Source organism: Columba livia, chromosome W (assembly GCF_036013475.1).
Source record: "Columba livia isolate bColLiv1 breed racing homer chromosome W, bColLiv1.pat.W.v2, whole genome shotgun sequence".
Lineage (NCBI taxonomy): Eukaryota > Metazoa > Chordata > Aves > Columbiformes > Columbidae > Columba > Columba livia.
Genome location: NC_088641.1, coordinates 814,140 through 826,538, shown reverse-complemented (window position 1 = coordinate 826,538; position 12,399 = coordinate 814,140). Strand labels below are relative to the sequence as shown.

At 49.2% G+C, this 12,399-nt stretch overlaps 1 long non-coding RNA gene across 3 annotated transcripts in view; it reads left to right on the top strand.

The window, feature by feature from the left end:
• Window positions 1–12,399, top strand: part of LOC135577029 (uncharacterized) — a 114,475-nt gene that overhangs the window by 80,722 nt on the left and 21,354 nt on the right. For all 3 annotated transcript variants that reach the window (XR_010468639.1, XR_010468640.1, XR_010468638.1), the window contains one exon: window positions 6,693–6,873. This is a non-coding gene — a long non-coding RNA (uncharacterized LOC135577029). The remainder of the gene's footprint in view (window positions 1–6,692; window positions 6,874–12,399) is intronic.

Below are 12,399 nucleotides of genomic sequence, written 5' to 3'. Positions count from 1 at the left end.
ACCAGAGAGAAACAGCGCGGCACAGCAGATGCAGAAGCGCATCCTCGTGTCCCGACAGGCCATGTACTGACACCGTGGCCCTGGTAGTACCATGATTCTACATTAATGGGACGCTAAATAGAATCATCGAATCAGATAATCATTTTGGTTGGAAGAGACCTTCAAGATCATCAAGTCCAACCATTAACCTAATTCTGATATATATAAAAACATATGCGGGAATGCTGTTTGCTGAATTAATTGATCTGGACTCCCTAAGTCATGATGAGTGATCCCCTCATGATCTTTCATTAGGCTTTATGTATATATACCCACCCCACACACACAGATGCATATATATGTGTGTGTTTATGTAAACACATATTAAATATTTGTGTCAATGTGATGGAATTCTCTCTTATTGTCTAAGCTGTTACTAATGCAGCAGCCGGGCTGCACAGGGCACAGGAGGGATCCCACCTAATGCCCATCATCCTATTGATCTCCATTTATGCTGCTTCCAGCATCATGAAACTCGCAGGTATGCACATAGCACGTTCTCAGCCCAGCTCGCATGCAGCAGAGAAACATCGCCCTACATAGCGGTGAAGTCAGCAGCGTATGGAAAAAAGACGAAAAGCAAACATATTCAGGAGTTCGAAAAATCAAACTGTGATAAATATCAGCATAACAAGCCTGGGCTGGGAACACACCGTCCTCCCAGAGGAGACTGTCTGACTATCAGTGCCTTTGGGAAGGCGCTTTCTCCAGGGCTCTGCACCGAGCGCAGGGGAAGATAAACACCAGCGCCTTTTCCAGCCTGCGCATCTCCAGGCATCTAAATTAAGAGATGGTGTTATCAGTGATAAAAGTTCGTTCGGGGTGCATTTCAGTTGCTTCGGAGGTTTTTAAGGAGAAGAATAAACAAACAGCAATTAGCACCATATTTAACATCGCTGACATTTTGCGGAGCCTATTTCTGTCGCTGGTGGAGGCAGATCTGCTCTGGCGACTCGCTGCGTCTCGGCACAGCTGCCTGGAGACACCCCCGCGATGGAGACGGCAGCTCCCCACAGCGACAAGGTGGGACAGAGGGGCTTGGCCCCGCTCCTGGGTTTGGGCCAGCTCGAATGAAGCTCCCCTGGTGGTCCGTGGTGGAAAACCCTCCGGTTTTGGTGCTGCGGCTGGACGGAGCTGGCCCAGCAGCAGCCGCGTTGCACCAGCACCCCGGGGGCTCCGCCGTCCATCCTGGTGGCCACTCCTGCGCTGGTGGCCGACCAGATCAGAACATGGTACGCCGGCAATGTAATTAGATTGCGTTAACTTTAAATAACAGTCACACAACTTCCTGAACCTCACAGAAGCCCCTTGCCAGGGATGGGGCCGCTCACCGCAGCAGCCGTCGCTCCGTTAGCGGGATGATCAGGAATTGCAGCGGAGATAAAGGATAAGAAGTAGAGGCAGATAGTGTATTGTGCTTAGCTTACTGATGTGCAGAGCTCTACAGTACAGACGTCTTAACACATAAATTTAACAATTATTATTGTGTTGCCCTTTTCCAAGAAAGGGTAAAGGAGATTTGTAGGAGCACTTAACACATGTAAATCCCCACCTCTTTAAACCAAAGCAGTGTGTTAAATGGGTCCATAAATATCATAAGTATTCTGTCCTTTTAGAAATCATACCTTTTTTTTCTCCTTTCCGTGCAATTAAACCTGTGCCTTATTATAACACAACTCTTGGGAACCAGACATTTAAAATACTCTAAACAGGTGTTTATTGAGAAAGACAATGATCTTCGTTGGGTTAAACCTAAGTTGAAGTCAAAGGCACAAGGCAGCCTGCGCAACACGCAGCCCTGAGTCGCAACTGGGCTCTGGCTTTGCCGAAAATGAGCTCGCACCTCGTTCAGCCACATCTCCCAGCCCGCGCAGGGCTGCCGTGTTCACCGGGGACTGCTCTTTGGTGGGCAGGGGGGATCTGCCCATTTCTGCGGCTGGAGAAGCCCCCACGGGCCATGTCCTTGCCGTGCACCGCACCGCGTTTCTCTAGCTGTTCCCTGCAGAACACCTTCAACACATTTATTATGATTGAAAAGTGCCTAATGTATAATTAATATGTTATGATTATCGCACAAAGCCCCAGTTGTAAATTAATGAGGTTGGACAGTGCTTAAATGCTGTATTTCGGAGTCAAAACGCACTCGCTGGCCTGTTCCCTTTATGATTGCTGCCATAACTCTGTGGTGCTGCATCACTGCCAATTTAACTACACTTTACCAGTCCCGTGAATAAGGGAAAATGAAAATCACATTTGGCACTTTTAACCAGATAATTATTTTTAAGAAACTAGCAGGAACGTTCGATACATTTCCCAGTTTTTTCCATCTGTTCGGGCTGACGTGCAAGGCTGGTGCTCTAGTGGCAGGGCAGATCTCATGGAGGAGCGTTTTCGGGTCGCTCTGCGCCGAGGTGTGCGCGCCGTGTCTGTCCGCGGGACATCTGGCTGCAACGTGCGCCTCGTTAAGCTCCACCTGTAAATCTGGGGTCAGCGCCTGCGCCTGGAAGGGCCCAAATAACGAGTTGGTTGAACGGGGTAATTAAGGGTGCAGGTGGGGGCCGCTCGGCGTGGGCAGCGCGGGGGCCACCCGCCGTTAATCGCCGCTAAAGCCGTTACGTACGAAATGTGTTTTCTCTGCAGCCTTAAAAAGCGCTTTGTCCAACTGCACTTGGGTAAAGTAACCAACTTTGTGTAATCCTATAACCTTTAACTTTGCTCGCACAAGCAAACTAATCTGCACGCTGTATAAATCAGCTTGGATGTTTGGTTAAGGTTCAAAGCCAGCCCAAATACTTTCGATTCGGGATGAAATATCCGCTTGCTTCTTTTTCCCCTTGGCATGTTCCGTGCTTGGCCAAACTGAGTAAATCCCTAACGCGACGGAGCGCAGAGCAGGAGCCGGTGAGGAGCCTTCCCAGCCCTCCAGGGCTGGCTGCAAACAGGAGAAACAACGCAGGCGTCTGTGGCAGTGCCACCGCGGGCCAGGGTGTCAGGGCACGCCGGCAAAGAGCCGGGCAGCTCTGCGGAGACGGGGTTGCCGTGTGCCGGCACGGTGAGCGTGCCCTGCCTGGTGGTTCCAGCGCAGCAAGCAAAGCGGGGCTGGGCAGGCTGGTTTCTGGTTTGCTTTTTCAAATAACAAACTGGCCGTGGAAGGGGAACATCTCCTGCTCAATTCTGCAGTTGCTATAGTGATTGATTAAATTAAAAAAAACCAAACAAACCCAACTTGTAAATTCAAAATCCTAATTGTACTGACAACAATCTAAATGTGGTTAGAACAGTGAGTCACACTCCAGATTATGTATCTCAAATAAGGTTTTAATTTAAATTTAACAAGGCAATTATTGTACAGTATGTTAATTCAGTATCATTTGATTAACAGAAACGTGTTGCTTGAGCTTTAACACCTATGGTATTTAGTTAGATCTATATCTATTGCATTGTTAAACCTCTCTGGCACACTCGGTGCTAAGAATTAACATACAACAAGCACAGATGTAAATGCACCTTTCTAGGTTTGTTAATGCACCCATTGGATATTTATTGTATGGCAGCTGATTATTAAAAGCATATAGAGGTCCATCAACCATGTAGCAAATATGGGCACTGCACATACTACATACACTGCCATCTACATTTGCTTAATATGCAATACAAATCCTGAAGCCCTCGGACAGATGTGAAGTGCAGGTGTCTTGTTGGGAACAGCTCATCCGAAGTGCTCCCAGGTTGTGTAGATGATTCCTGCGGTGTCCGTGGGCGCAGGGGAAGCTGCCGTGGGGCAGGTTTCCATCCCGCGCTGCCGGGGCTGGGGCAGACAACAGGTTCCCCACCCCAGACCTCCCCGCGCTTTCCTCTGCAAAACACCAACATTTTGCACCAAGCTGAAAACCAAAGAGAAATAGGGAAGCATAATGAACATACTTAATTTCAAACCGAGCTCCGTGCTGCGGAGCTGACTGCATGGCATTGTTTATTCATTTTCACATCTAATCCCATAAAAGCTTCTGGTTCTTCGTACTGGAAGTTGCCAAGGAATTCAAGGCCTTCTTCCAGAAGTTAGGTCAATAGACAAGGTCGGATAAGGAGCTGCGGTGACTCAGTCCCGGCTCGGCGAGGGCGGGGGGAGCTTTCGGAACTGGCTCCGGCTCTTCCTCCCCGCGAGACCCGGCGGTCGGAGGAGCAGCTGCAGCGGCCCAAAGCCGGGCTTATCTGCCGCTCTTCATCTGCCCCCCAGCCCTTTCCCACACGTGGAAACCCGCGTGAGGACGTCAGGAGCCGCCGTGGAGCCACCAGGACGCGGTGACGGCCACATCTCCATCCTCCCGACAGCACCGCAAAGCACCGCCGGGCCGTTTGGGACACATGAGAAACGGGGCCGTTCCCTCAGAAAGCCTTCCAGATGGGGCTGGTTCCATAGCAATTTTGAGGAATGAAGCAGCACCGGGACACAACGCCAGGTCACATTTCCCCTGCCAAGCCCAGCCTGGAGCATTAACATATAATCATTTATTTTAAGCATGAGTTACTTTTGAACTACTAATGATTTTAAGCGATTTTGGATGGATATTTACCTAAAATAAACCGCATTTCCTTTTCAATGCACATTCCCAAGCCTGTCTATAAATGCGGGTGATCACTGGGTTCACCCTCCCCACAGGTTCAGAACAATGGACTTTGGGGTTTTACCCTGGGCTGCTGGGAAGAGGAAAGGCAGCCGAGAACAAGGGGCTGGAAATGGGTTACGGCACCGGTGCTGAGCCCTAAACTTGTTTTCCTATGAATATAGATTACAGTTTTTTACATAGCAAGTAAACAGATGCATAAAGATGCATTATTTCATAAGCATAAAAAAAACCCTGCTGCAAGTATAGTGCTTTTAATTTGTTTTTATGATTACTTGTAATTAATTAGCATCAAAAGTAAATTATCAACATAGCTAAAAACTGAAATGGTACCAACAAATGCAGGAATGGTTTTGCTGGTTTATCTTTATACCAAGGTGGAAAAAAAGAAATTATCTTTTATTTTTTTAACTATGCTTAAATTAAAGTGTCAAAAGCTGGTGGCAGCACAGCCTAAAAACACACAAAAAGAGAAAGAATATTCTATAATTACAAGCTGTGCAGAGAGCATACCGTGCACATAAATATTGAAGGCAGTTCCAAGTCTGGCTCATTATTAAAGTTGGGTTTCAAAAAGAATTTTCAGAAATCATGTTTACACTTTATAGAGCAATTTATGAGGTCACTGCTCATGCACCTCATCAAAAACCTCAACCCTCGGCTGAAGGCCGTAAAACGGAGGCATTTTGACAGGATCTGGAGACTTTTAACAAGTCGTTGCTGCTCGGCCCCACCGTCCCTCCCGAGACACACGGGGCTGGTTGTGCTTTGGTGCACCTAAACCCACCCGCGGGTCGTGAACGCAGCCATCCGCCTGCCCGTCCATCTCCCCCGATGTTTGTGGCCCCGTCTCGCGGTGCCGTCAAACGGTTTAGGTGGGCTTGGGGAGGACGGACGCGGCACGGGGAGGGACCCGGCTGCGGCGCGTTGGTCTGGCTCATCTCCAGCCACCAGAACTGCACAGCTGGCAGGGGAGAGGAGAGACAAATGAACAGGAGTGTTCTCAGCTCGGAGGGAGCCGGCGCTGCTTGCCTGCGTTAGCTGAGTCCAATGCAGGGGTTCTGGTCATGTTGTGCACCATGGAAGAAGCACGGGGGTCCACTGTCCATCGAGGGAAAACTCAGAAATGCCATTTTGCCAGCCTCCTTGGAGGCAAAGCAGCGTCTGTGTAGGGAAACACTAAATCCAGGCTTTCGTTAAATCACAGTAGCTCTGTATAAAGCCAGTTCTGCTGGAAGAAGCACCCGAGCGCGGGGTGACGGGGTGCAGAGGCCTCTACTCAGCACCCATCCGCTCCCAAGGGAACCGCTGACTGCTGTGGGGGTTTTCAGACGGGGATAATATCAGCTGTCCCCCCAGTCTCCAGGGGACCCTGCTGACCTGGGCGTCCTTAAGCCAGGCCCAGCGTCTGGGCCGTGTTCGTGAGGGCAGATGGAGCAGTGAGGTTCAGGACAGGTGCTCCACAGCTTCACAGTTCTCTGCCTTCCAAAAGCAGCACAGACCTGGGAAGCAGAAGTTGGAGGCGCACCCATAACTCCCTGTTTCTGCGAGCGCATCTCCGACGTTTCCATCCTGGTACCTTCCCGTAAGCCACAGAGGCTGCGATCCCTCTTTCAAATGGGAGTAGTGCCTGATAAGCGCTTTTTAAACACCACTTTTACCATTAAATGCCAAATCTAGAGCTCCGTGCATCGCCTCATTAGTTATTAATGAAGCAACATATTTGTTCAAAATTTATGATTGTTGATTTGCTCCCATCATTGTATGAAATATTAACACAGCATTTGTACTTGCAACCATTTTGCAGACATTAGATTGTGAATTTGCATATTCATGAACGCTCATAAATGTTTAAGGAGACAGCGCAGAAAGCATGTGAGCTGTCAGCGAGCCAGTAAAAAGGCATATTTACAGTGTTAATAAGTATTTGAGTTTATAGGACAAAACGGCAAGTAACAAATTAAATGAATTTCGGTTTGCCTGTTGCAACGAACTACGGGAGCTTTTTCCCCTCTTGTGTTTTACTAGGCTGAGTAAACTTCAACCGACCTGTGGAAGTCCATGGAGCGGTGAACAACGCGGCTGGGCTGGAGAACAACCACCAGTTTTCCAGGGATGCGCAAGGTGAAATACGGGCGAGCACGTCGACCTGCCCTTGGGTACCAGTGCGTCAGGCAGCTGCCCTGCTGACCCCATCCAAGCTCTGAAGGTACTGTCGCAAGCAGCGAAAAATAGTAATGGCTTACAGCAGTTAAATGTTAAATTAGTTTTATTAAATAATATTTTCATGTCTGTTAACTTTTTTAAAAGCAGGACAGTGATTCATTGGCAAGACAATAAAACTTACTTTTCTGCTTACTGGATTTTTTCCCCTCTGCAGAGCATAAATCATATTTTGCGTGAAGTGTGCATCCTTGCTTTGAGCGACCCATGTTTTAATAGCATAGCCAAGTCGGTTATTTTAATCTCTGGTACTTTATAATAAATGCTTTTTATTGATTTTTATTGTACAGCGCCCTGAATTGAATAAACTAGATACACAGGCGGCTGAAGGAGAAAACGCGCTCAGCATGTTTCCGAGTTGAGGGTGGAAACGCGCTGGTTGGCACTTTCTTTGCTCAGCCGCCTGGGAGCACCGTCAAAAGGAGCGAGGGCCGTGTGCCTGTTATTCTTGCCTCTTAAAGTCCGAGCACCGGGATGGTTCTTCGGGAAGGCCAAATATCATACGTAGAGGGAGTATTTTATTTAAAAAAAAAAAGGAAACATTTTCTTTGAAAGCCAGAGGACCAGCTTATATTTTCCCAACACTTAGTGCTGGGAAGGAGCTCAGGATTCTCTCTCCGCACCCCGTTTTTGCTGCCATGTGCATCGTGCTCACGTTGGGTGTCCAGGAGCACATGGAAGCCAGCAGGACATGGGGCGTGGAGGTTCTGCACCCGCAGCACCCAAACTCATCCCTCATCCTGCGCGGGGTCTCGCAGGTTGCCAAGGGCTGTATAATCCATCACTAGCGGCTCCTTTAGCCAGTATCGCCTCTCCCAACCCAAACCCCGCTGCTGCCCCCGGGGAACAGCCCGAGGTGCCAGCGGGGGGTGTCGCTGGGTTGTCGTCGTGTGGTTGTCCCCGCAGGTGACCCGCAGCAGCCAGCGAGCGGCAGCGCCGGAGCTCAGTGCTCGCTCCGTGCTCCTCAGCCCGAGACGAGCTGATTTCTTTGGGGTGCGATAACCATGACCTGCTCCATTAAGTAGCAAACAAAGTACAGCTGGATGCAGCAAGCTCAGCTTGACGCTTCGCTTTCGCAGAACCTGCTTGATGAGGAGAGATGCTGTGCCCTTGTCACACAGCTCCTGCTGTAGGCTGCAAAGACGGGCATCCATTGATTTCTGCGTAATATGGATTCACACTGCCTTTCCGCAACAGCGTGTTTCACACCCTAAAATAACCTGGCAAAAAACATTCTTTTTCCTGCTGGTTTAGCTGTAAAATGTGTTACTACTCTAGGTAATGTGCTGCTTATTACACAATTACCTGAAGTGCTTTACAATGCATTAATTGCTGCTTGATTTAAACATTTCCCATTTAGTAACCAAGCTATATCATTGTGACAAATTACAAGTCAATAATCGGGTTACTCAGAAGAGGAAATGAAGAAGCTGGAGACTGCTTCATTAAGGGAGCCAGACCATTGCTAAGTAAAATACCGAGCTGATGCGATTATCAATATTGAGATGCATGGACACAGACTCGTGCGGCGGAGGCAAGTGGGGCAGCAGAAGGTACAACTGATCCTCCTTCAGGGCTGCGTTTGGCACGCAGAATAACCATTGGGAAGCCTTAGAGTGGATTAGAGCAGGGACGGGCTTCCTTCCTCGCCAGGGCCTGTTCTGCCCCGCTGGGGGCGCGGGGTGGCAGCTGGAATGGGTGGCTTTTTCGGGGATAAAGCTCCAGCTTCCTCCTTGCTGCAAAAGTGCTTTATTTTCCTTCTGCTATTGGGACAAAACTCCAGGGCCAGCTCTTTGCAGTCGCTCCTGCATCCCGAAGAGCTGGTGGGGTGCTTGGGCTGCGTTCTTGGTGCTGCCAGGAGTGAGTCCTGTCCACACACTTGCTGGGTTCTGGGCAGGACTGTGTTGTGTTCTCTGAACTTTCCTTCTCTCTCCAAGGTCTCCCAAATCATATAGTGAGGCTCTACCCCCATCATTAAAATCCCTTATTCTTTCATCATCAGTTGTCTTCAGGAGCTGGGATGTTAATAACATGCTAAGCAAACCGTGTGGTATCACTGCAACTGTCAAAGGCTCCTTTTTCCCCAGGATTGCTCAGCATTAGCCTAACCCAGTCTCGTTGATTTCAGAATGAGATTCAATGCTATGAAAATCCTACCATTAATGCTTTGACCCCACCTTTGTATTGCTTTTTACAAGGGCACACGCAGAGATGTCATATTTTAAAAGCACTAGTGTGGGAAAAATTAACATGAACGGTTTTTAACAGAGGACTAATAAATAAAAGGAAACCCAAGTGTGGAAATAAATCAAATTACCGCATAAAAAGGGTGGGTAGGAAGGACAAGAAAGGAGACAGAAAACTGGAGAACAAAGATGAGCTGGTGTAGCAGAGGATGACACACAAGCAGAATGCCGGGCTGACACCACACAGGGCAGAGGGAAAAGGGATAAGCTGGTGGGATAGAAACAGACAAGTGGCATCGATATCCCCAAATCTGTGTGAGGAGCTCGTGGCTGCTTCTGGAGGGCAGGGATAAACCGTCCGGGCTGGCCCTGGAAAGCCACCGTTGGCTGGTGTCCATGGTGACTGAAGGAGCTGAAGAGGCTGGTCTTGCCATCAGGAGTGTCTTCAGCAACTCATTTAGGGGTCAGCGCAAAGGGATAAATTGTCACACGCATTTTTACAGTATTTTTTATATAATACATATCTATATGATTAAGTTACTCATTCTGTAGTTACAAACATGATTTAGATTTATGTGTTTAACCACATACTTTGGTTTCTGAATGTGCAGTTCAGCTGCAGGGATATCCAGCATCCAGTGGAGCAAGAGCACTGTTTGTGCTTTGTCCTTTGCCGTGGTTTCCTCCCCTGTGCAGAGGGGACGGTATCCACCTCTTCACAGGGCTATTTGCAGACCCGGTGTGTTACTCAGAAGAGTGCCCAGCGTTTCGGGGCCGCCAGCACACCAGCCCGGCCCGGCTCAGCCGCGTTTCAGCTGCCCTCCCCCAGGCAGACCGCGGGTAAACCGCCACATCTGCTGATTTTGTGACGTAGATGGAGACCGACGAAGGACCTTGGGCACGACCATTAAACCACTCATTTGTGAAACCAAACCGGATTAAAAACAAAGTTTTCCCTGGAAGAATATTTCCCCGGCGAACATGAGAGCAGGGCAGACTGCAGCCCTCCGGCCCTTCTCCTCCCGGCGCTTCGGCTCCCGTCTCGCTTTTGCTCACACCCCCAAGCCCTGCCCTGGGTGCAGAGGCCCCCACAAGGCCCCTGTGCTGGGACAAGCCCTGACTTGGGACACAGTGACACCCTGTGACACGCCGTGACACCGTGCACACCCCACGACACCGTGCACAGCCCACGACACCATGCACAGCCCACGATACCATGCACACCCCATGCACTGTGCACACCCGTGACACCATGCACACCCGTGACACCGTGCACACCAACGGCACTGTGCACACCCCACAATACCATGCACGCTCCGTGACACCATGCACACCTGTGACACTGTGCACACCCCACGATGCTATGCACACCCCATGCACTGTGCACATCCCGTGATCCCATGCACACCCCGTGACACCGTGCACACCCCGCGATCCCATGCACACCCCACAACGCCGTGCCACACAGCCCAGCAGCACCTGGATGAAATTCTGGCCGTTTCGAGGTCAGCGGCAAATTCTCCATTTGCTTCAGCAGGGACAGGATTTTGCCCGAGGTGGCTGCAGATGTTCAGAGATGCCCCAAGGCCCTGCCGATCACCGTGGCTTCATTTGCTACCTTTTGCGTCTCCTTCTGCCTCGCTGCCCTCCGGCGCAGCCCGTGGATCTCCCAGACCCGACCGCCGTGCAGAACCAGTGCGCGGGGGACCAACCCCTGCTCTGGAGCCGTGGCCAGGCTGCGAGAAGTCTGAAGGCAGCGTTCACATCACGGTTATCATGGGGTGCTTGTGCACAGAAGCTGCTGATTAATCCAGATTTCCAGCCCTGGGTGGCGGTGGTTGCACACCAGCGACCATGAGGACATGGTCAGTGTGGAGCTGTGGTGAGCAAGAGTATAAACCAGATTAATGATCCTGTGTTGGCCAGGGGAATAGTTCCATAAGAGGGACACTGGGTGCTACGTTTTGTCTGTCTACCACAGTATTTTCAATATCTACATGATTAAAGAGCTCAAAGCAACCTGGGAATCAAAACCTTTCTAATCCAAAACCAAATCTACTACTTTATTTTCCTTTGGAAGACTGCAGAGCAGAGAGTTTAGGATTCTCTGGAGAGACCAAGATGTGTGGAGAGTCAAGAACTCACTAAGCAAAGGTTTATTTTTTATACTTCCTAGCTACCTGAGAGAATCCTGTGATGGGTTTATGATGTGCAGAACCAGGTCATAAAGATTTCCTTCCAATGGAGATGTCTGTGCATGCAGAAGAATGATCCTTCTAGGAAGGTCTGTAGCACCTGTGTAAAGAGTTTCACATATAGACACAAATCCGTCCCTCCTGTCTCCTGTCATCTCCATCACCTGCGGTCAATGTTCCCACGTGCTGGGCTGGATCCTCGGTGTTAATTAATAAGCGGGTTTGGTTCAGGGTGCCGTGGAGGAGCCGTGGCCAGTGTTCTCCTGCCATGCCCTGCCGGAGCTTCTGTTATGGGCTCTGCAGCCGGCTCAACGCGGCTCCAGCGCCACGCTGTCAGTCGGCGCCAGTATCGCCTCCCTCCCTTCAGGAGAAATACTTCTGTAATAAAACTCTTTTCCCTGAAATGCAAAACGACGCATTTAAAAATAATGCCCAGTGCTTGTGTTTCAATCACACGGCCGATAAAATGGCTGTTGCAGGAATGCGACAATGTGATGGAGCCTTAAATTACCGGAGTCGTTGCTGATGAGACTATTACACATGTAAATAAATTGTCACAGAGAGAAATTCTTCACATGCAGACAGTAACTTCAGAAAGCCAAAATAACCAGTAGATATTAATCAGTAGTTGAGGTCTGCAAATATTTGCTTGTTTCCATAGCGATCGGTAAGCCCACATACAAAAAATACCTTTTCCCACATATGTTATCATCACTTCCTAATAATATAATCATAAAACCATTTCTCAGGCAAGGCTGAGGGGAGAATAAACACCATTAATTAACAGATTTATAAACTAGTGGAGGAGGAGGTGGCAAATGAAGAATTGGGTGTAAAATGCATATATGAGCAGAAGATGATGGTTTGGGCCTTTTGCGTTTCTCAGGGAAACTTCCCAAACTCTTAATTATCTCACAAAATACTATCTGTCTTTCTCCAAAAATAAAACTCCTGACAACTGTTGAAATCACGCCGTGCTCTCACCCACCAAACACAGCTCAGGAAAAATGCAAAGCCGTGGCTGCCAAGTGTCGGAGCAGTTTATTTGAGGCAGAAAAGCGAGACTTTTGGCGTCGCTCCCCGAATCTCCGAAGTTCTCTCCCGACAAAGGATGCTGCGCGGCTCGTCTGG